We start from the raw sequence: 24,574 nt of genomic DNA on the forward strand, positions 1-24,574 counted from the left end.
AGATTGAAAATTCCCTTACACAAAAAGTTAACCGCTGCCTGCCCAAACTGGGCATGAGCCTGGGCATTAGCCTGGGAACTGAGATCAAGACAATAGTGATTACAAAAAGCTGAAGGCAAGGCCCACATGGCCGCTTTGGCAATGGTCTCCTATGGAACATTTTTGTAACGCAACAGCGGCAGCTTTGCGCCTTGCACCAAATGTGTGTGAAAGCCCTATGGAGCGTGAAGGCCTTGTACCAAATAAGCTTCTGAAATACAAGAAGCAATTCAACGTGAAATGGAAGCTTTGGAGGCTGGGGTTCCCTTAATATTCCCGAAGGCAACGAGAAGTGGAGAAGAGCCTCTGAAGTTGTTTGTCCTTTGAAGATAAAACTTCAGTGCCCTCCTGACATCCAAATTATGGAGGATTCTTTCTGCGTCAGAAGCTGGGTCCGGAAATAAAACCGGCAAGGAAAAATCGACTGGTTAATGTGAAAATCAGAACGTTTTTGCAAGGAAAGAACGATCTGTGTGGAGCACCACCTTATCCTGATGAAGTCAAAAAGGATGCTTGAAATAAAGGGCTTCTAATTCACTTATTCTTCTGGCCGATGTATTAAGAAAGCCACTTTCTAGGTGAGGAACTGGAGCTCTGCAGTTGCCAGTAGCTCACAAGGTTTGCGACAGAGCAGTGAGGACAACGTTGAGATCCCATTTAGGGTGAGGTGGCTTGACCGGAAGAAAAGTTGAAGTCCAGCGAAATGATTGTCAGAATGAAGGAGCAATCATCTGTGCTAAGTTAAGCCCCAAAGGCAGACAAATTGTGCATGACAAAATGTGGATGCCTGTGGTTGCTAGCTCTGATATGAATGACAGGACACAATCTAAGCTTGACAAGGTTCAAGCTGTTTGGCAAGGCACCAGTGACAGAATCAAAGCCATTTGCTTTTGTATTTAGCTTGTGTTGAAAGCTTCTGCACCACCTGAATTATATGCATATTCTCTTCTGAGAGAATAAACTGCGCTTAGGATTTGAACCTCGGAACCATGCTGCCAAGCTGAAGGATTGTGGGGAGGGAAGCCACACCGGTTGACTGTTCTAGTGCAGAAGAACAAGTTACTTCTTACCTTGTAACATTCTTTCGACGGGATGTTCCTCCGACGTATTCCTCATCTTAGATATATCCTTCCAGCTCTGCTGGCCTCGGAAAATTTTTCAGTAGAGGGCGCTGCGCGTCGACGTCCCTCGAGTTGATGTCCCTCGACAGCCGCCGTATCGACGCTCGACGTCATCCTGCCCATAAAGGCCGCGCGCAGCGTCCGTTGCTCAGTTCCGTTTTGAAGCCCACAGTATTACTGTTTGGACTTTTGACTAATCACCCTGAAGGAGCGTAAGCTGCAACAACAAGGGAAGTAGAACTGCGGGGATGGATGGGAGGGTCGATGAGGAATACGTCGGAGGAACATCCCGTCGAAAGAACGTTACAAGGTAAGAAGTAACTTGTTCTTCGAAGGGATTGTGTCCTCCGACGTATTCCTCATCTTAGATAGGCTCCCATAGCAGTATTCTATATTCGGAGGAGGGAGTACTGACTTCACGCTGTCTTCTATGGATGAATAGAATGTAGTACAGCCCTTCCAAACCTAGTCTCTTGACTAGAGGAGGAATCCAGATTGTAAAAACGTGAAAAGGTATGGACAGACGACCATGTGGCGGCCGCACAGATGTCTTTAACCGGCACGCCTCTTTTGAGGGCCGATGAAGCTGCAATACCTCTGGTCGAATGAGCCCTAAGGTTTTGAGGGGGCTCTTTCCCTGCCAGTTTATAACATTCCAGAATGGCTAGAATGATCCATCTGGAAATGGTCTGTTTAGTTATAGGTAACCCCAGCTTGTGACCTGCGTAACCTACAAATAGCTGGTCTGCCTGTCTTATCCTGGTTAGTCTACTAATGTAAAAACTTAAAGCCCTCCTAGGGTCTAGTCTGTGTAACCTCTCTTCCTCTTTCCCCGGGTGAGGAGGAGGATAGAAAGATGGCAGGGTAATCTTCTGAGAGATATGGAACTCAGAAACTACCTTTGGGAGGAAATTAGGCTTCACTTGTAGGACAACCTTGTCTTTGTGAAAGATTGTATGAGGGGGTTTACAAGAAAGAGCTTGTAATTCGCTCACCCTTCAAGCCGATGTGAGTGCTGTTAATAAAACAGTCTTAAGGGTAAGGAATCTTAACGAACAAGAATGGAGAAGTTCGAAAGGTGTACCCATCAGGAAAGTTAGTACTAAGTTTAAAGTCCATAGGGGAACTTGGAATGGTCTTGGGGGATAAACATTGGTTAACCCCTTTAGAAACTGTATTACCAAGGGTAATTTGAAATAGGATGGCTCCTCCGCAGTCCGCTTAAAGATAGATAGCGCTGCGAGATAGCCCTTAATGGTACCAACTTGAAGGCCTGAATTTGCCAAATATAGTAAGAAGGACAAAACCATTGGAGTACCACATGAAAATGGGTCGATATTCTGTTCTCTACACCAGCTGCAAAATCTGTTCCAACGGCAGCGGTATAAAGACTTAGTTGCTGGCCTCCTTGCCGAAAGCAACACCTCCATAACATCATCAGGGAGGTCCCAATCCTTGTACCTCAGCCGTTCAGAAGCCAAGCGTGTAGGTTGAGGGTTTTGATGTCCGGATGGAGAACCTGACCTCCCTTCTGAGAGAGAAGATTCTCTCTGAGCGGAAGTCGAATTGGAGGGCAGATGGACAAGTCTAGAAGGTCCGGGTACCACGTTCTCCTGGCCCAATCCGGGGCAATTAGGATCATGGTTCGCCGGAATCTTCTCAACCTCCTGATCATTTGAGGAATGACAGGGACCGGTGGGAACGCGTACAGAAGCGGAAACTCCCAGTCCACTATGAATGCGTCTCCCAGAGCTCCTCTCGGAGGAAATTCCCTTGAGCAGAACAGGTTGCATTTCCTGTTTAGGCTGGTGGCGAACAGGTCTACCTGAGGGGTTCCCCAAAGGGCGAAGATCTCTTGAAGGACTTCCTGAGCTAGTTCCCACTCGTGGGAGACTGTGTTCTGCCTGCTCAGAGCGTCCGCTGTCAAGTTCTTCTCTCCGGCTAGGTGAACTGCCGATAGAGAGATTCCTTCTTGGATTGCCCAAAACCAGAGCTGCATCGCCTCTCTGCACAGGGGTAGTGATCCTACGCCTCCTCTTTTGTTGAGGTAATGCATGGCCACCGTGTTGTCCGTCATTATCAGGATGTTCTTCCCTTGTACAACTGGCAGGAAAGCCTTCAACGCAAGTTTGATGGCTCTCAGCTCTAACAGGTTGATGTGTAGTCTGGACTCCGATGGAGACCAACGACCGCTGATGGTCAAGTCGTTGGCGTGGGCTCCCCACCCCGTGAGTGAGGCATCCGTGACTACGGTTATCTCCGGCCAGGGTTGCCAAAACTGTTCTCCTTTCAGAATGTTCTCCTGACAGGCCCACCACTGAAGGTCTCGAGCCACCCTGCCGGGAACCTGAAGAAGATCTGTCATTCTCCCTGAGAATTGTGACCACTGAGTCCTCAGTGCCCACTGGAGGGATCTCATTCTCAGGCGAGCCTCTGGCACAAGGAAAATGCAGGATGCCATGAGGCCCAGCAACCTCAAAAAGTCGAAGGCTGGGAGATGTTGGGCATGTTGGAACTTGGTAACCATCTGTAGAATATCTTGAGCCCTCACCTCTGGTGGCGAGGCTTTTCCCAGGGAAGTGTCCAGGATCGCTCCTATGAACTGGAGTCTCTGCGATGGTATCATTTGAGACTTCTTTAAATTGAGGGAGAAGCCCAGTTTGTGAAGGGAGTAGCACACGTGATTTAGCTGGATCTGAGCTTGCTCCGGAGAAACAGCCCTGATCAGCCAATCGTCCAGGTAGGGGTAGACGTGAATCCCTTCCCTCCTTAGACTTGCAGCCACTACCGACATTAACTTGGTGAAAACCCTCGGGGCGGAGGTCAGCCCAAATGGCAGTACTCGAAATTGATAGTGAGAGTTGCCAATTGCGAACCTCAGGTATTTCCTGTGTTTGAGATGGATAGGCACATGGAAATAAGCGTCCTGAAGGTCCAGAGATACCAACCAGTCCTGGAACTGAAGGGCCTGGAGGATCTGAGAAAGAGTGACCATCTTGAATTTGTCTTTTCTGAGGAATTTGTTCAATTCTCGCAAGTCCAAGATGGGTCTCAGTCCTCCGTCTTTCTTCGGAATGAGAAAGTAAGGGGAATACCAGCCCTTGTTCCTCTCCGCTACAGGTACCGGTTCTATGGCACCTTTCTCTAGCAGGTCTGAAATTTCCTGCAAGAGGAGCGGATCTGGAACTTTCTGAGAGCTGATCCCCGGTGGATGACTCTGAGGTGTACGTAGGAAAGGCAGGCAGTAACCTTGGTCGACTGTTTCCAATGCCCAAGCATCTGACGTGATAGCCTGCCATACCGTCAGATGTCAACCTGCCTCCTACAGGAGTCCTGTGAGGGGAGTCCTCAGAGTGGTTTTGGGGCGGCTGATGCAGATGCCGATGGTAAAGAGGCACCTGCTGTTGCTGCGGCTTTAGAGTATCTACCCCGTCCACCTCGGGTAGTTCTTCTTTGACCCCTTTGAGTCGGTCGTCCTCTACCTCTTCCGAAAGAGGAGTAGAAGTGAAAGGACTTGCCCCTCGCAGAGGTTCCCGTGGGACGAAAAGGAGTCTGACGGATTGCAGCTCCTAGGGATTTTGCTGCTGCCTTTGAAGTTTGCAGTTTCTCTAAACTGTCATCCGCCTTTTTCCCGAACAAAGAAGAGACATCAAATGGCATGTTCAAGAGCCTGGCTTGCACATCTGGGGCAAAACCCGACTTTCTCAACCAAGCGAACCGCCTGGTTGATGTACTTGCCGCCATTGCTCTGCTGATACTGTCAGCCGAATCAATGCCCGTCTGGAGGGATTCGCACATAGCGTCTTTACCGTCCTGTATAATATTCAGGAACGCATCCCTTTCTTCTCCCTCCGGGATGCAGTCAGCTGCTGTAGAAGCACACTCCCAAAGTGTATGGCTGAACCTAGCAAGGGTGCAAGTAGCATTAACAGACTTTAACGCCATGCTACATGCTGAAAAGACTTTCTTTGCCATAGCCTCATACTTTTTATCGTCCTTATCCTGTGGGACTGTAGGATAAGCCGTCTTGACATCGGTAGAGGATGCTGCTTGTACCACCAGACTTTCTGGGGATGGATGTTTAGACAAGAACTCTGGGTCTGTGGAAGATACCCTGTATTTTGCAGACAGTTTTTTATTTACTGCTGGTATTACATCTGGGGTTTCCCAGTTTGTCATGATCTTTCTCTGAAGAGCTTTATGAAAGGGCACCACTGGATCTTCTTGTGGGCCTTTATCAAGAATATCCGTGAGGTCATCTTGCTGAAAGGATTGTGAAGGTGTAGACCACCCCATGAACTCCGTAATCCTGGCCATTAAGGCTCTGTAGGGAGTTTCAGCATGCTCCCCCGGGTCTGGTTTAGCAAAATCCACCTCAGGGGAAGTGTCTAACCCACTTGCCTCATTTAAAGAATCATGAAGATCCTTTAATCTGCGCTCTTCAGAGGAAAATTCCTCTCTAACCGGGGTTACAGGTCCCTGTAACTCAAATGTGTCTTGTTCAGACAAATCACCCTCTTCTAAAATTGAGGATATAGTTCTCAATTGTTCTGAACTCATAAAGGGAGTAAATCCCATTTCCAAGGCAGAGGGTGCCGACGTTGTCATAATTGGCCTCGAGAGTGTCGATGTCGTCGACGCCGAAGGCTTCGAGCGTGGCGTCGAGAACAGAGGTGGAGGCCTCGAGGACCTCGACAGATTTGGTATTCTACTCGACACTATCGACGCCGAGGGTCTGGGGATCGTCACTGGATGTGTGGACATCGTGACTTTTCTCGGCGTAGACGCCGGTGTCGAGGCCGGCGTCGAGTCGACAGACCCGTGTGTCGAAGGTCTCCTCGACAACGGCGTCGAAGACATCGACGTCGACGGAACCGTCGTCGACGGCACCTTCGAGGAAGGTTTGGAGGTCATAGTCCTACTCGAGGGTTCGAGACGCACTCGAGAGGTTTCTTTCGCCGGGTACTGCGACTCGCGGCGTTTTTGACCTTCGGGTCTTTCGACCAGAGCATCGCTCTCGGCAGTCTTCGAGGGGGACAAGGCCGCGTTCTCGAAGACGCTCATCATATTTTTTCTGAATTCCTCCCATTCAGCCCGGGAACTATGTTTCGTGGGGCAAGGGATTCTTTTTGGCGAAACAGAGGAAGAGGAAGACGGAGAAGGAGATCTTCGACGTCTCCTCTTCGAGTGTTTCGATCTCGAGGAGTGAAGAGACCCACTCCGAGACCTGGAGCGTGAATGGTGACGAGGAGACGAATGTCTCGACTTCGTCGACGAAGAAGAAGCTTTAAAAGTCTTACCTTTCTCCAGCTTCCCCCTACGCTCGTTCAGGGCCTTAGCTGTCATGGACATACAGTCCTCGCACTCCGAACAATGGTGTTCGACTCCCAAGCACCACAGACAATTTCTGTGAGGATCGGTCAACGACATCTTTTTTCCACAATCTCGACATTTTTTGAAGCCGGATCGAGGAGTTGTCAGTTCCGACGAGGAAGCCATCGAGTACGGTATCGAATAACTCGAGGTAAATAGTATTTATTAAACTAATAACTGAGCAACGGTATTCCGAGGCACCGAGTAGCGCGGAAAAACGGAACTGAGCAACGGACGCTGCGCGCGGCCTTTATGGGCAGGATGACGTCGAGTGTCGATACGGCGGCTGTCGAGGGACATCGACTCGAGGGACGTCGACGCGCAGCGCCCTCTACTGAAAAATGTTTCGAGGCCAGCAGAGCTGGAAGGATATATCTAAGATGAGGAATACGTCGGAGGACACAATCCCTTCGAAGATTGGGAATCTGCAGAAACCTGATCAGATTTTGTATTGACTGATGCTGAAGTTCCGAGAAACAGAACCTGGCTGGCCACCAAGGAACAATGAATAGCAGAGTTCAGTTTCTGGCAATCCTGAGTTTCAAGGGCGTCCAATGAATCAAGGGCAGCGGAGGGAAGGCGTACGCCTGCATGTTGTCCCACGAAATCATCCCCCAAGGAAAGCTTTTGTTGACCAATGTTGCAAACGGGTCCACTGTCTGAGTGCACCACTGCGAAAAAAGGTGTTTAAGAACCCTCTTGTTCATCTCCCACTTCTGGTCTGCCACAGACGGATGGCTGAGAGAACACGCTGCAATATTGTCCCACCCCAGAATGTGTACTGCCTTCAGCCAGACAACATTCTGCACTGCCCATTCGCAAATTTGAATGTCTAGGTTCACAAGTGGCAGACACCGAATTGTCTGTACATATTCGCACTACCTTGCCAAAAGATGGAAGGCCGAAAAGATCAACGCCAGAAAAATTGCCAAGAGTGCTAGGTAATTCATATGAGGCATCCTGTCCTGGGATGACCACAGATCGAAAAAAAACTCAGTGATCCAATCTAGCACCCAAGCCCAGAAAGGAGGAGTCTGTAGTTATTGTGACTTGTGGCAAGGGCTCCCAAAAAGAGGCTCCCACCAAGAGGTTGTATCTGTAGCCATAATCGAGGGGATTGAAATCATTTGTGAGTCTGTCTGAAGCTTGAGACCAGTTCCTCCTTAGCACCAGTTGCGTGCGTCTCATCTTCAACCTCGCCAGAGGAAGGGGCAGAACACATGAGACCATCGGGCCCAGATGCCTTCGAAACCACCAAGCTGACCTGAGGGATGAATTGAAAAACATGCGGCACGTGACTAATCTGTAATCCTGTCCTTGGTCAGAAAACTCTTGGTTTTGATGGTATCCCAGCAAAAAACTTAGAAAGATCAGGCCCTGAGAAACAGACAGACTACTTTTGCCAGTTCACCGACAGTCCAAGTCGGAACAGCAGTTGGAGAAGGAACTGAAGATTGTTTGCTGCAGCCTGCGGACAGTGACTCCAAAGTAGCCAGTCCAAATCTGGATAGACGTGGACTCCATGGAACCTGAGGAACGCTGCAATAACGGCCATCATTTTTGGTAAAGGCCCGGTGGGGCTGACCTGAGACCAAAAGGGCAGATACTGAAAATGTTCTGTTCTTACTGAGAAACTAAGCAATTTGCAGTGTTGAGGACATCCTGGAATATGCATGTAAGCATCTTGGAGATCTACCACGCAGAGCCAATCGTCCTTCAAGAGGGAGGATCTGATCTGGTAGGCGTGGTCATCTTGAATTTCCCCTCCTGAGTAAACGTTGAAATTGGACAGGTTTAGAATAGTGCGCAGGCCACCTTGGTTGGATTTGGGCACTGAACCGACTGGAATAAATACTCTCCTCACGTTCCACCGTCCTGAGGTCCAGGGGTTTCTGCACCTCGGTCCAGGGGGGAGGGAGACCCTGTCTGTTGTAAAGGAGGATGAGAAGGTGCAGCATTTAGAAGGGGTAGCCAAAAAGCCTGCACAGGTGAGAAACAACCCACTGGTTGTCGGTAATGGTCCTCCACACCTCCAGATGAGAAGAAATGTGTCCTCCCACCGGAAACTTGTGTGAACGATGAAAAACTACTGCAGACTTATCGGTGGCAAGGGCACCTGTAGCAGAAGAGGCAGAGGACCGGGAGAAAAAACAGCCGCCTTGTCTCTGTTGCTTGCGTCGAGAGACACTGGAGGAACGATCTGGTAGGCGCGACTTTCAGACCAGAAACCCTTTGAAGCCCAAAAAAGATCTCAATTGGGAGTCTGATTTCTGAGGATAGAATAGCTTGGAAGGAGCAGGTTTTGCTAAAATGGACAAAGACTTTGCTGTTAGCATACTAACTTTGGTTTTATCTAGCTCCTCATCTGTGGAGGAATGGAAAAGTTCTTTGCCCTCGAAGGGTAGGTCAAGCAGCTGGTCTTGGACCTCCCTTGAAAACTAGGCAGCATGGCACCACGCCTGGCGGGAAACATTAATCCCAATCATGGGGCCCGAGCCGAAGTATCCACATGATGGGCTTTCTCCCCAGCAGGTCCTGAGCCAAGACCTTCTTTGAAGTCCTCTAGCTTGTCCCGAGGAATACAGTCCTGAAATTTGGACAATTCGTTCCATAATTTGAGGTTAGCTGCCACAAGTATCACTTCATTTTGCCTGACATGGCTGAAGCCCTGCATTGGCAAAAACTTTCATTATAATACTATCAAGGATCTTGCCTTTGTTTGACAATGCCTGCAACAGTAGTGGAAGAAGGCTTCGACTGAAGCGTAGCCGTCACCACTACTGTAGACAAAGGAAGTAGACAGGGAACCAAAGGACTGTCTTCAGATGACTGGAGTTTGTAACGAGCATCAATGTTCCTGTTAATGCAATGCCCGTATGGGGTTTCGCCCAGATTTTGCTGGCTTCTGCCAGCACGTCCTTCTGTAGAAAAACCTGAGCGCTCTTGTGATTTCAACATCAGGGCCCCCGTAAGAGCTCCCTCCAGCAAAGTCGGGGTTTCCGGAGTTGGAATTTCTAACAACGGCATCAAATCCAGCACACTCATGGAACACCCTAGCCCTTGGAAGGAAGGGGCACATAACACCCCCCCATACATTCTACGCGAAATGAACATCTTGCACTAGTGGGGGGACGCCTTTATTGCCCTTCTGCTGCCATGAGGAATAGGGCCTCGGCTGGTGTAGAGGTGGGGCTATTGCAAGACCCACTTGGACGCCATTTTATGTGCCCTCAACTCCATCTTTGGACTAGGCTGCAATTTGGCACTACGAAGCCTCCTCGCCCCGCTGCAGTGCCACGCCCAGCGAGCACTAACCTCCCACCTTTTCTGCGCGGCCCAAGTCCCTTTCTCATGGATGCGCTGAAGCTAACTGCTACAATTAAAACTATGCATCATATCACCCTTCCTCTGAGATCCCTGTCCTGTGTGTGGACCGGTCTGAACCATGACTTGTAGCTCATCAATCTCCACAAACCTGCTCCTGCACCCCTCACCCTCGCTGTTGGAAAATTACTGCTTGCGTAACCCTGTGCCCTCCTAAGGTATTCTCTTGATGTAACAGAAGTGTGCCCCACGGTGCTGACCACCGCCGAGTACCCCTAATAAACCCAGACCTCCATCACAGTATATCCTGTGCTAAACTAACATGTGCCACTCCACTCCCCGCCCTGATGTGCCAGACCAGCCCAGGTTATCACGGAAGGCAAGACCACCACACCCTTCACCTCATGAATGACCCACTGCGAGACATTGCCGTTGTGTATGTACAAGTTATGAGCCTCTAAGATTTATTCAAAGGTATATTGATGCTTATTGTTTATTGCATGTCTAGAATAAGTATAGATTAGCTGGTGCGATCCAGTCGCCTTTCCAACCTGGCCTAACCTTCACCTCGCACAGACCGTCCAGCTGAATCGCGTGATGTCCAAACTCCCGCCAAGTCATCTGCCAATCCCGTGGAGCCGGCCCATAAAGGACGATATGTGAACCTTCTTTCTGACCAATGAGATTGTAACTTTGACTGTATAGAACTCATCACTGATGACGCTGTAACATTTTAAACCTATTGTATCTGTATTGTTTGCCAAAGCGCTCTCGAGTCAGCAGATTTCTCTGGATGCTGAATTTCATATAAATCATTGACAACTCGCAATCATCTCTTGTGGTCTCATTCTCTACTGGGATGTGTCCTTTATTCTGAATGTTATTGGTATTGTGGGGAGTGAGTACTTTCACCCTCTATGAGGGAACCTCGGCGGAACTGGTATTCGAAGACCTTGGACCTTTGCCCGACTTCTTCGCTACCTCAGCAGACCGAGTATGGCATTTAGCCCCTTTGAGGGGAACATCAAGCCGAAGCCAGGTGTCGAGACCCCCAGAATGGGGACCCTCAGTCCTGCTGGTTTTCTTTTTAGCCCCTATTTGGGGATAGATCCTCTGGAATGACCCTGGTACTTTTAGCCCCTTTCTGTGGAACCTCAGGAAAAATCCTGGTATGTTTAGACACCAACAGGGGCATCTCAGGAAAACCTGTGACTATTAGTCCATGTAAGGGATACCTCGGGAGTTACCCCAGTAGTTTTAGCCCCGTGCAGGGGAACCTCAGGGGTGAACCCGGTGCATTTTGCTCCTTAGGGGAACCTCGGAGGCGAATCAGTTATCCAGATTAGATCTCTTTTAGGATACCTCAGGGCAGACCCTGGTGAGGCTAGAGCCATTGAGGCTCCTATCAGCGCCAGACAACACAGGGAACGAGTCACATGGTAGGGGGGCCCTAAAAAGCAAAGAACTTCTCGGGCAATTACTCTTCTCGTCGAACTGCTGAAGGGGAGACGGAGACAACCAATGTAGCACGTCCTCCCACCTGACAAGCCTACACTGAAGTGGCCAAATGGACAGTTACAGTAAAGACAAAAATCCCACCAATGTTCCAGGCCCAAGCACTCTAGTCCAAGAGAATGAGGATCCACCCAGGCGAAGTGCCCCTCGCAAGAAGAACAGGATACAAAACCCTATTGCTCCGGCATAGACGGAGATGAAGATGACCGTGGAACTGGAGCAGGAAGTTTGAAGGCCAAAATGGGAAGAAATAATTCCCAACTATGCATGGGCGTCCAACCCTGACCAAGCGGAGAAAAGGACGGAAGGGCGATGCGCTAGGCAGGGCTCAGGAAGACAGGGAATCAGACACCTCCGGTGGCCTAGCACAAAATTAAAAGGACAATATTTTTGATGCTTCAAAAAGTGCTTGTCTTGTCCCAAAGGGACATAGGATTAACGTGTTGATTTTTATTATTATTATTTTTTTTTTTATCAGCTACTTTTGTTTACCAGCAGATGTGAATGAGGCTTTTAGGAGGCGTTTCTGAATGTGGATACGTGAATAGACATTTGCACTACTTGATTAGTTCCTCCTCCAATGTGCCTTCTGGTATGGCTGGTATTTCAACACCAAGAAATTTTAATTGTATGACCACAATACCAACTACATTAAGGGGCTTCCTCATCAGGATAATCCCGAGATATGCTGTCCTTTGGAGCATCAGTTGCTCTTGTTTTCCAGTGCTTTTATGAGCTCTAGTTAGAAGGGAAAGAGGCAATTTTTGCAAAGGCATTCACCACTTATGGATGTCCAGAAGGGCCACTTTCACACTGCACTTGGAATTTGACATGAACCTGTCCTAATTCGAAATAAGCTGCGACCAGTAATGCTGGATTTCACAGATATGAAGAACCATGGTGGGGCATTTAAAGGGATGCCACGGATCTATATGCATGAAGTAGAAGATGTATGGGAGGCACTCTTGAAGTTGGCAAAGGTCGTTTTGACTAAATAAGGATTCCTGCCCAATGCATCTGTTGAGGACTGCTGTACAAGCCTAGACTCAGGACAGTGGCACAAAATTCTGTGAAAGTTGCAGCAATTTTTGCAAACAAACAAGTGAATGCTTACAAAATATTTGTCTTTTCAGGAACTCACATCTGTATGCAATGTTACGATTGGTGTGTTAGTAAATCCTTTCAGGTCATCTATACCTTCACCTTGGGTTGTTTACATTGCCTTTCATCTCATTGCTTCCAAATAGAAAAATGCACAGAAACCATTGTATAATTTATGGTCGAATTCCATCTGTTCTTTCACAGAATAGAAAAACTGCATTATCATCGAGGATGCTGCCTAAATTGTATAGCAAATGGAATGTATGCAATACCCATTTATCGTGAAATGTTATATTTCTTCTGAAAATAATGCTTTCCCTTCCTTCTACTTCCCTTATTCGTTTCTGTGTTGGTCTCGTTAGTCTTACCCCCATCAGTCCCAGCTTGTTTAGCGGATAGTCTCTTTTTACGCATGATTTGACTAATACCATCTTAGTTTAATGCACTTTACAAGATAGAATTGTATTTCCATAATTGTAATTAACTCCAGGAGATCCTCTTCTTGCTGTTACCGTATTTATCCCTTTATTTGCCATAGTATTCATGAAAACTTTCAATAAAATGATTTAACTTAGAAATGTGCAGCAATGATGGTCCCAAAGAGACTTGGGACTCTGGTGAACCAAAACAGTAATAAGTGTCGGTAAAGCGTGATCACTATTTGTGTAAACATATGCCAAATCATACAAAACATTAAACCAATACATTTTACACAGTTTGTGTGTGTGTTGTGGTCCAATAACTTGGGTTACGTGATCATTTTTTTATATTAAGCTAGGCTTTTTTGCTATGCAGCTCCGCTATGTCACTCTGGCAGTGCTCTGCTCTTTTAAAAAGGATTTGGTAGCTCCGTTTTGTCCCCAAAACGCAAATACATGAATCGTTGAATCTACACTTGATATACACCCACCTTCGGCTTTTATGTGGATTGCCCGCCCACATTGAGCGGCACTAAGCTTCTAAAAAAGTAGGCTTGCAAATGTTAAATCCGATTCCACAGACCTGCTTGGACCAGGATTAACAGGGCAAATTAAATGCAGCCCAGGTCGAGAACAGGAAATGCTGGATTATGCAGATTAAACACCAGAAGAGCCCAGCCAAAGAGGAGAGTGCTGCTCGCACATCACTAGAATCATACCCATGAAGCTGCTAGTAGGCCTAAAGAATTTTCAGGAAGCACGGTCTAGGGCAAGGTTTTTTCCTCCGGTTATTTTGCGAAGGTTTTCAGTGCATCCAGGCTCACAATGACAACCTGGCATAGTGGAAGGCTTAAATGCCCAACCACTGCTGAGCCAAAGACTGTGCTCATGGCCTCGAATATTTTGTACAAACGTACAAGCCTTGGTGCTTGGAGACATGGCAGTGCTGCAAGTTACTGCTGTATTTGAGACAATTTTCTTTTTTCAGTAAATTGCAAATATGTCAAGTCTGCATTTCTGGCATACAGCCCCTCCTGATAGTTACTAGAAGGATTCCCAGGTGTAAAAACTACCCAGGTCACATTTTTCTTGCCTGCAAGTCTATTTTGGAACACATTAACTTACGTTTCACACCCACTCTCTCCACTTGGGGTTGCTGGCTGAGGAGGCCCCTCCGTGCAGATCCTTTAGAACAGAGCGATTTAGGTTTGTGACCAAAATGCTTCCCTCCCTGCTCCTCAGACCTGTGAGGTGGCCTTAATGCAACAAAGCACTGTATTAAACTGGTCAACATCTTATGGTAACAGTCAAAGCATAGTAGCATAACAGAAGGTTGACAGTTTCACTGCATACAGAAGGGCAGACATTCAGCTCTTCTCTCCTTAGCTACCCTGTGTGATCTCACATCCCTTTCTGCCTTTCACACAGTACAATGAACAAATCCTGCACAGATTTTCTCACTATCGCCAAGCATACCTTTAAGTAATGCACCAACCTGCCTCACTGACACTATTCCAGTAGACCAGCTTGATGTCACCCTTTTTATTGGCTCATGGGTTAATTTCAAATGGGATGGAGTGCTGGTCTCCACAGGAAAGGTTAGTTTCTAAAGATTAACAAGGAGGCTTGAGAGAAGGGTAGATGTTTAAGAGTTATCTTAAAACGTCTCATGCCCACCTGATGTGTGCAGAAAGAAAACTCAATTTCTGTGGGCCTGAGGCCCAAAGATGATCCTAAAAGAAGCATTCTGAATCAGTGCGATAGTCGGAGGCAATGTAAACAATGACACCCATTCCAAAGAAAAGGAAAACATTGGCACCAGTCATAATAAACTGGTTTGATTGTATACTGCCCTCCGCTGGACCACTTTATGGTGGCTTGATGTATAAATTGGCTGGTAATGCCGTCACGCGATTAAAGGCTAGTTCAGGAATCAGAAGGCTGTCCGAGTGCAGGAGCAAGAAATTATTCATTCTTTCTAGGATAACAGGTCAGGCATTCAAGGAAGCTGGCTCAATGGGACAGATCAGGGTGGCGAGAACCGCTGGGCAAGAGTCTGTGGCCCAAAACTAGATGGGCTATGTAGACCACAGCGGAGGTGGAGAACCACATACACCAAGACAAGAGGGCTCATGCTCATTCAGGAGGCAACGAACAAGGCACTTGCAGTCGTTCTGACATGTCCACAGAGGTAAATTCCCACTACAGTAACATGCCCAATAGACCTCCAGGTGAAGTTCGCACTGATGCTTTACAGATGCTTGGCAGCGGGAAGGAGAGATTCAAGGTTTACACTGTGCTGAAGAGCCCACCCCCAGATTTCTACTGCACAAATTCAATGCAAGGTTTCCTCCATCAAGCAGCTATTCTTTTCCCAGAGATGATGCAACACCAAGAAAGAGCAGCTTTGGTGTAGAGAGTAGCAACTGCTACAATTGAAGAATGGGGTTGAGAGTGGGAAGCTAGTCGCATGCTTTTCGGAAGCGTAACAAACCTTCACCCTTCTGCTGGTCATGTAGTCTACTTGACAGGTTAAAGTTCGGACAGCCTCGAAGCATAACCTCTAATCATATCACTAGAGCAGTGCCATTGTGCTCTGAAGTGGCCAGAGATCCCAGAGATCAAATAAGGCATCGGGTTGAGGGGTACCATCCTAACTCAAGTTTTATTTTTGCCCATTTCAGTGCTTAAGTAGATAAAGGGGTTGGGCATAGGTGGGGGTGAGTGAAATGCGTTAGAAAACAACATGTTGAGGGAGGCAGTGAAATTTGTTGTAGGCGGATGACCTTTCTACCCTTTTAGCAAAAGGGCCCCTTCCAAAAGGTGCACTGGTAAATAAATGATGTCACAGCCATCTGCGAGAAAGACATTTGTTAAGTGGTTGACAGAATACCATCCTTCGCCACTGCCATTTTGTGCAGGTCATGTTACCTCTGCTTGAAGTGGGCTCAAAGTGTGCCTTCGGCATTTGCATGAGGCCAATACAAACCAGGGAGGAAGGAGACTAATATGCACATCAGTTCGTGAAATGTGTACTGGTCTCAGATTGCCTCTAGTAGCTCCTGCTCACCAGTTGGATAACTGAGGTTGTTGTCACTCGCAGGGCAATTTACATGTCTGTTCTAGTTACAAATTAGGTTTAGCTGAGCAGGAATGCTTGTTGCTCACTGTTACAGGAAACCCCAGGCAACAACCTGGTTGAAGGTACACACCATAAAAGCTAAACTCAGGTTATTAGCACCCCCAAACCTTGGAGTAATCTCCAAAACATGACTATGCAAGGCCAAATCCTAAGTGTTCTTAAACCCACAAACCAACCCCCTGGTCAATGACAATTTTGAGGGCATCATTGGAAAGGTTATCACCATGATGAGGTGCAATGGCACATAAAAGCAATTCCCAAAATGATATGATGGAGGTTGCATGAACACTGGTCCTCCAGAGCACAATCTGCTTACAGAGGCCATTCACTGGATGTGAACAGATATTCCAGGTGCAGACCACTTGTAAGTGGGAATGTGGGTCTGAGGCCAGGACCACCACTTAAAAGCAGCTGTACCAGACAACTAAACACCCACCACAATCACTTGGCTCTGCCCAACACGTTTTTAAAAGTTAGAAGCTGCTATCCCCGATACTGATACTAGAGTATCCCTTTTAATAAAATGTTATCACAGTAATTCAACACAATGTAACAAGTTGAAAGTAACAAGTTAATGCTTACCAAAGAAGTGCATCAAAACCGGTCATGCAATGTTAAACATTCATCTCAATCAAGTGTATGTGGTCAGGATGCCGTGTGAGCCGCATGGCAAATCGCAGGAAAGGGCTACTCTGTAATAGAAAAAAAACACGTAGGGTCATAATGTGAATGTCCCTGGTTAAAAAATATATATTTTTTTTAAAATGTCAATGGTACTAGAGAGGCATCAATGCAATACGACAAATCCACACAAAACAGAAAAACTAGTGGTACTCTGTTCAAACAAAATTAGGTCAATGAAGGTGTGGAAAAGAACAAGTTACTTCTTACCTGGTAACATTCTTTCGACGGGATGTTACTCTGACGTATTCCTTATCTTTGATAATACGTTTCCAGCTTGCTGGCCTCGGAATTTTTTTCTGTAGAGGGCGCTGCGCGTCGACGTCCGCCGAGTCGATGTCCTTCGCCGGCCACCGTATCGGCGCCGTCACCATGCCCATAAATAGCCACGCGCTGCGTCCGTTGCTCAGTTCCGTTTTGTAGCATAAGAAAAGTCATGCCTGAATTGGTTAGTGACCTTGAAGGAGCGTAAGCTGCAACGACAAGGGAAGTTATCACTGCGGGGATGGTTGGGAGGGGCGATGAAGAATACGTCGGAGGAACATCCCGTCGAAAGAACGTTACCAGATAAGAAGTAACTTGTTCTTCGAAGGGATTGTGTCCTCCGACGTATTCCTCATCTTTGATAGACTCCCATAGCAGTGGCATGTAATTGGAGGTGGGAGTGAGTGTTATGTATCCCTTTAGGGATGGACCGAATGTAATACAGCCTTGCCAAATCTGGTCTCATGAGCAGTGGAGGAATCCAGATTGTAAAATCTTGTGAATTTATGTGCGGAGGACCATATGGCAGCCGCACATATGTCCAGGAACCCCTCTTTGGAGAGCCGAAGAGGCTGCGATACCCCTGGATGAATGAGCCCTGAGATTTTGGGGTGGCTCTTTCCCTGCTAGTCTTTAACATTCCAGAGTGGCCAAAATAATCCACCTGGCGATGGTCTGTTTTGTTATGGGTAGTCCCAACTTGTGACCTGAATATCCTACAAATAGTTGGTCTGCTTGCCTGATCCTAGCCATTCTGCTGATGTAAAAGCTGAGCGCTCGAATAGGGTCCAGCCTATGTAGCCTTTCCTCCTCTTTCCCGGATGGGGAGGAGGGTAGAACGAAGGCAAGGTAAGTTTCTGAGTAATATGAAATTCAGAAACCACCTTTGGGAGGAAATTAGGCTTCACCTGTAGGACAACTTTGTCCTTGTGGGAGATTGTATGCGGGGGTTTACAGGAGAGCGCTTGTAGCTCGCTCACCCTCCTAGCAGATGTTAGTGCTACCAATAGGACAGTTTTAAGCGTGAGAAATCTCAGCGCGCAAGAGTGAAGTGGTTCGAATGGAGTGCCCATTAAGAAGTTTAAGACTAAATTTAAATCCCATAAGGGAACCTGGAATGGTTTTGGAGGGTAAACATTAGTTAGTCCCTTGAGAAATTGTACCACTAGAGGAATTTTGAAATACGATGGTTCCTCCGCAGTGCGCTTGAAGATGGAAAGCGCTGCAAGATAGCTTTTTACAGTGCCCACTTGAAGGCCTGAGTTTGCCAAGTAAAGTAGAAACGATAACACTGTTGGTGTACCACATGAAAAAGGGTCGATATTCTCTTCCCTACACCAGCTGCAAAATTTGTTCCAACGGCAGCGGTATAAAGACTTTGTTGCCGGTCTTCTGGCCGAAAGCAACACCTCCATGACGTCATCAGGGAGATCCCAATCCTTATACCTCAACCTTTCAGAAGCCAAGCGTGAAGGTTGAGGGTTCTGGTGTCTGGATGGAGAACCTGACCTCCCTCCTGCGAGAGAAGATTCTCTTTGAGTAGGAGACGGATTGGAGGACAGATGGACATATCTAGAAGGTCCCTGTACCACGTTCTCCTGGCCCAATCCGGGGCAATTAGGATCATGGTTTTCCGGAATCTTCTCAACCTCCTGATCATTTGAGGAATAACAGGGACTGGAGGGAACGCGTAAAGGAGTGGAAACTCCCAGTCCACTACGAACGCATCTCCTAGAGCTCCTCTCGGGGGAAATTCCCTTGAACAGATCGCACTTCTTGTTGTTGCTTGTGGCGAACAGATCCACCTGAGGGGTTCCCCAAAGGGTGAAGATCTCTTGAAGGACTTCCTGAGCTAGCTCCCACTCGTGGGAGACACTGCTCTGCCTGCTCAGAGCGTCCGCTGTCAAGTTCTTCTCTCTGACTAGGTGGACAGCCGATAGAGATTCCTTCTTGGATTGCCCAAAATCAGAGCTGCATCGCCTCTCTGCACAGTGGCAGTGATCCTACGCCTGCTGTTTTGTTGAGGTAGTGCATGGCCACTGTGTTGTCCGTCATTATCAGGACATTTCTCCCCTGTACTGATGGCAGGAAAGCTTTCAGCGCTAGTCTGATTGCTCTCAGCTCTAATAGGTTGATGTGTAGTCTGGACTCCGATGGAGACCAACGACCGCTGATGGTCAAGTCGTTGGCATGGGCTCCCCACCCGTGAGTGAGGCGTCTGCGACTACTGTTATCTCCGGCCATGGTTGCCAAAACAGTTATCCTTTCAAGATATTCTCTGGATAGGCCCACCATTGAAGGTCGCGGGCTACCTTGTCCGGAATCCGGAGGAGATCCGTCATTCTCCCTGAGAATTACGACCACCGACTTCTCAGTGCCCACTGAAGAGATCTCATTCTCAGGCGAGCCTCTGGCAGAAGGAAGATGCAGGATGCCATGATGCCTAGCAACCTCAAAAAGTCGAAGGCTGGGAGACGTTGGGCATGTTGGAACTTGGTGACCATCTGTAGAACATCTTGAACCCTCACCTCTTGTGGCGAGGCTTATCCCAGGAAGTGTCCAGGACCGCTCCAATGAACTGGAGTCTCTGAGATGGTATCATCTGTGACTTCTTGAAGCCCATTCTGTGAAGGAAGTGGCAGACATAATCTAGCTGGGCCTGGGCCTGTTCCGAAGATACAGCCCTGATCAGCCAGTCGTCCAGGTAGGGGTAGACGTGGATCCCTTCCCTCCTTAGACTCCCCCGCCACTACCGACATCAGCTTGGTGAAGACCCTTGGGCGGAGGTCAGCCCAAATGGCAGAACTCGAAATTGATAATGAGAGTCACCAATTGCGAACCTCAAGTATTTCCTGTGTCTGAGATGGATTGGCACATGGAAATAAGCATCCTGAAGGTCCAGAGATACCAGCCAGTCCTGGAGCTGGAGGGCCTGAAGGATATGAGAGAGAGTTACCATCTTGAACTTGTCCTTCCTGAGGAATTTGTTCAATTCTCGTAAGTCCAGGATGGGTCTCAGTCCTCCGTCCTTCTTTGGTATGAGAAAGTAGGGAAGGGGGGGGGGGGTTGTACCAGCCCTTGTTCCTTTACGCTACAGGTACCAGTTCTATGGCACCTTTCTCTAGCAGGTCTATAATTTCCTGCAAGAGGAGCGGATCTGAAACTTTCAGAGAGCTGTTCCCCGGTGGATGACTGAGGAATGTGCAGAAAGGTTGGCAGTAACCTTGGGCAACTGTTTCCAATGCCCAAGCATCTGACGTTATAGCCTGCCATTCCGTCAGATGGTGAGTTAACCTGCCCCCTACAGGTGTATTGTGTGGAAAGGCCTCAGAGTGGTTTGGGGGCGGCTGATGCAGATGCCGAGGGTAAAGAGGCACCTGCTGCTGCTGCGGCCTTAGTACTTTTGACCCGTCCACCTATGGTGGATCTCCTTTGGCCTCTTTGAGCCGGCTGTCCTCTGCCTTTCCCGAATGCGGAATAATAGCGAAAGGACTTCCCTCTTCCAGAGGTTCCTGAGGGGCGAAAAGAAGGTTGGCGGATAGCAGCTCCTAAAGATTTTGCTGCTGCTTTAGAAGTCTGTAACTTTTCCAGACTGTCATCAGCCTTTTTCCCGAATAATGAAGAGCCGTCAAAGGGCATATTCAAAAGTCTGGCCTGCACATCTGGAGCAAAGCCCGACTTTCACAACCACGCATGCCTGCGGATTGTCATACTTGCCGCCATGGCCCTGCTGATCCGGTCAGCAGAATCGATGCCAGTTTGAAGTGATTCGCACATGGCATCCTTGCCATCTTTAATAATGTTAAGGAAGGCTTCCTTTTCCTCTCCTTCGGGTATGCAGTCAGCCGCTGATGAAGCACACTCCCACAGTGTGTTACTGAACCTGGAGACGTACAGGTGGCGTTGATGGACTTCAACGCCATACTACAGGCAGAGAAAACTTTTTTTGCCATAGAGTCGTACCTCTAGTCATCTCTATCCTGTGGGACAGTAGGGTAAGCGGTCCTACTGCTAGATGAAGTTGCCGCCTGAACCACCAGGCTCTCTGGAGTCGGGTGTTTTGACAAGTATTCAGGGTCAGCAGCCGCTACCCTATATTTGGTTGACAATCTTTTATTGACTGCAGGGATAACTTTGGGAGTTTCCCAATTTGATGCAATTTTCCTTTGTAAGCCAGCATGGAAGGGGACCACCGGGTCCTCCTGTGGGCCTTTGTCTAATATATCTGTTAGGTTGTCCTGTTGAAAAACAGGTGAAGGCGCAGACCAAACCATAAACTCAATAATTCTTGCCATCAGGGTTCTATAGGGTGTTTCGGCATTTTCCCCTGGGTCTGGCTTAACAAATTCCACTTCTGGGGAAGTGTCCAGCCAACTTGCCTCATGTAGTGACTCCTGTAGGTCCTTCAGCCTTCTTTCCTCAGAGGTGAAATCCTCTGCAATAGGCGGTGTGGTCCTCTGTAACCCGAATGTTTCCTGGTCAGAATGTTCCCCCCCTTCATAAATTGAAGAAAGTCCAGGGTACTCCGAACTCTGAAATGGAGTAAAACCCATCTCTAAGGCAGAAGGAGCCAAACTTGTCGTTATTGGACGAGAAAATGTCGATGTCGTAGACGCCGATGTAACAGGCTTCGAAGGTGGCGAAAATTGCCTCGAAAAAACTGGAAGGGGTCTCGAAGAACTCGAGAGGATCGGGATCCTACTCGAGGGCCTCGACGTCGATCTCGGTGTCGTGCGGAGGCCCTTGAAATCACCGTTGGCTGTGGAGTGGCCTTGGTCCTCTTTCATCGGCGTCGACGATGGCGTCGAGTCGATCGACGCGTCGAGGAACCCTTCGACAACGGCATCGATGGCGCCAATCTGTGCGTTGAAGGAATCTTCGACGACGGCGAAGACTGTGCCTTCTTACCCGATGGCTCGTGGCGCTCTCGGGTGGAATGTTTCGGCGGGTGCTGCGACTCGCCGCGTTTTGATTTTGTGGGTTTTTCACCCAGGGTATCACCCTCAGCTGTCTGGTTTTGGTTGACTTACCTCTCTCGAGCTTCCCCTTGCGCTCCTTCAAGGCTTTCGCCGTCATGGACATGCAGTCCTGACACTCCGAACAATGGTGCTCGGATCCCAAGCACCATAAGCAGATCCTGTGTGGATCCATTATTGACATTTTTTTTTACTGCAGTCTCGACATTTCTTGAAGCCGGATCGCGGGGTCGTCGGTTCCGATGAAGAAGCCATCGAGACAGATAAGGTATTTTCGAGTAGAAATAGATAGTTATCCTGACTGAACTGCGCAACGACGTTCGAGGCCCCACAAACCGCGGAAAAACGGAACTGAGCAACGGACGCAGTGCGTGGCTATTTATGGGCATGGTGACGTCGGCGCCGATACGGTGGCCGTTGAAGGACATCGACTCGGTGGACAAGATCTGCTACTGCTAGCCTGGTGTATACACTATGGTTTTGGCTGCTAAAATCAACAGGGCTGGCTTAACGGTCATAATTGTTAATGTTGATGACCCACCAAATGGGATCTCAACTAGAGGAAATGGTTGTTGCTGCAGTAACACAGATTCTTGAAATGTTTGGGCAGTCAAGGGTATGCCCTCTGATGAGCGGAGCTAGTAGTGAGTGTCGATTTCTTCATTTATATGCTGCCTGGAATGAGTCTCTCTCCCACCCACCCCTTCCAACCTTACAGGCTTCAGCTTGCACACCTTTTTCAAGAAACAGACCTGTGGGCTCCTGTGCAGTAAGAGTTAATGCTCCTAAGAGAACTCCTTGTGGAGTCGGAGGCTCGATATTGGAATTTCCAGTAATTCCATCATATCCAAGACCCGGTCATAAAAAGCTCTGAGTGGGGCGGGTCTTCACTATCCTGGTCCATGTGCTCCTCGTCGGTTTTGGTGGGAACAGAAAACAAATCTGCGACATGTGGTACCTCAGACACCTTGGGCATATCCACTGGCATCGTAAGAACTGGTAAAAACGGAGGCAATGGTGGTAGTGTAGGAAGGGGCCCCACTGGAAGCGGAGGAGGCACTACCCAAACCTGAGGAGTAGGAGCAGACTGTGGCTCGAGAGGCTTATGATATATTTCTTCGAACATATCCTTAAAGTAAGCCTTCATTGGGTCTGAGTGCCTGGGATCTGCCTAAGAACACGTCCTGAGAGGAAGGTCTAAGCAGAGGAGTGGGTAGAGGCCGCTCTGGAGCGGCATACCTCCAACATTGCATTGAGGTTGGTTGCCAAGATGCCCCCCCCCCGCCCCATCCACAAAGTAAAGGAGCGGACATAGAAAGAAGCGAGATTGTATGAGGCAGGTGAATAGGATTCCTATCCATGTTATCTGGAAAAGGCTGCTCAGCCAACCCCAAACGTGCCCCCTCCCCCCCTGTCCCAGCCGTTGAAAACGTTTGGAGAAGCTAGTCAAAATGACTAGCCGGAGGCTGCATGGGTTGGGTCGTCATTTCGTCACTGCCTGAAGCAATCTGCGTCACAGGTTTTTGTGAGGCCATGGTCACCACAGGAATTGTAGGGGCTTTTTAATCAGTTTTAGCCCTCTTGACAGGGAGAGCCAGTACTAGAAGACCTGGAGCGTTTTTCAACCCCTTTAGTCTCAACAGAAGTATTAGCGCTCTGTGAGGGAGCCTCGGCAGGACCTGCGTCAGTCGGCAGTTTGACTGGTGGGGACGCCAACAAGTCCAGAAGGTCCGGGCACCATATTTGTCTCGCCGACCTCGGTGCAACGAGGATCATCCTGCACCGGGACCTCTCGAGTTGGTTGATTAGTCTGAGCGGCAACGGAGGGAAAGCATACAGGAACAGGCCGTCCCAGGGGAACGAGAAAGCATCGCCTATGCTCCTCGGCTGGGGGAACCTGCTGGCGAACCTCTGGCACTTGGACTTTGTCGCCGTGGCAAACTGGTTGATTTGGGGTTTGCCACATCGCCGGAAGAGTTGATCCACTTGATCCTGGCGTAGTTCCCACTCGTGGCACGAGCACAGCTCCCTGCTGAGTGAGTCGGCGATGGGGTTTCTTATCCCTGCTAGATGAAGTTATCAAAAACATCCCCTGGGCAAAAGCCCAGTGCCACAGATCCTGGGCTTCCTTGGACAGGGTTGGGTATCTGGTTCCTCCCTGCTTCCGGAGGTAGAACATGGTGGTGGTGTTGTCGGTGAAGATCCTCACCACCTTGCCCTTGAGGGACGGGAGGAATGACTGGAGGGCCCAGAACACTGCTCGGAGCTCCAGTATGTTGATGTGGAGCGGCCTCTCTGGGAGCCACAGGCCTCTCGCGTGAAGATCTCCGGTGTGCGCTCCCCACCCCTCCCGGAAGGCATCCGTCATCACCTGGTATGCTGGGGTCTGAAAGTCCGTGCCCGCCGCGAGATGCGCACGGGTGCCCCACCATCGAATTGCTTGGTGGAATACTTCATTGAGCGAGATCTGGTCCTCGAAGCTGCCCGTCGCTTGAACCAAACGGGCCTCGAGGAACTCCTGCAGAGGCGCAACCGAAGCCTGCACAGGCGCACCAGATAAATGCAAGAGGACATCATCCAGAGAAGGGACTTGATGGACCTCACTCTGGCCACGTCCGT

At 48.7% G+C, this 24,574-nt stretch overlaps 1 protein-coding gene across 6 annotated transcripts in view; it reads right to left on the reverse strand.

Moving 5' to 3' along the window:
- STAG2 (STAG2 cohesin complex component) overlaps positions 1-24,574 on the reverse strand; it is a 2,060,662-nt gene that overhangs the window by 1,879,529 nt on the left and 156,559 nt on the right. For all 6 annotated transcript variants that reach the window (XM_069612659.1, XM_069612661.1, XM_069612663.1 and 3 more), the window contains exon 2: positions 16,617-16,726. The gene's annotated coding sequence lies outside the window, so the exon portion shown is untranslated. The remainder of the gene's footprint in view (positions 1-16,616; positions 16,727-24,574) is intronic.

This window comes from Ambystoma mexicanum, chromosome 5p, assembly GCF_040938575.1.
Source record: "Ambystoma mexicanum isolate Mex_15411 chromosome 5p, UKY_AmexF1_1, whole genome shotgun sequence".
In the NCBI taxonomy this organism is placed as follows: domain Eukaryota; kingdom Metazoa; phylum Chordata; class Amphibia; order Caudata; family Ambystomatidae; genus Ambystoma; species Ambystoma mexicanum.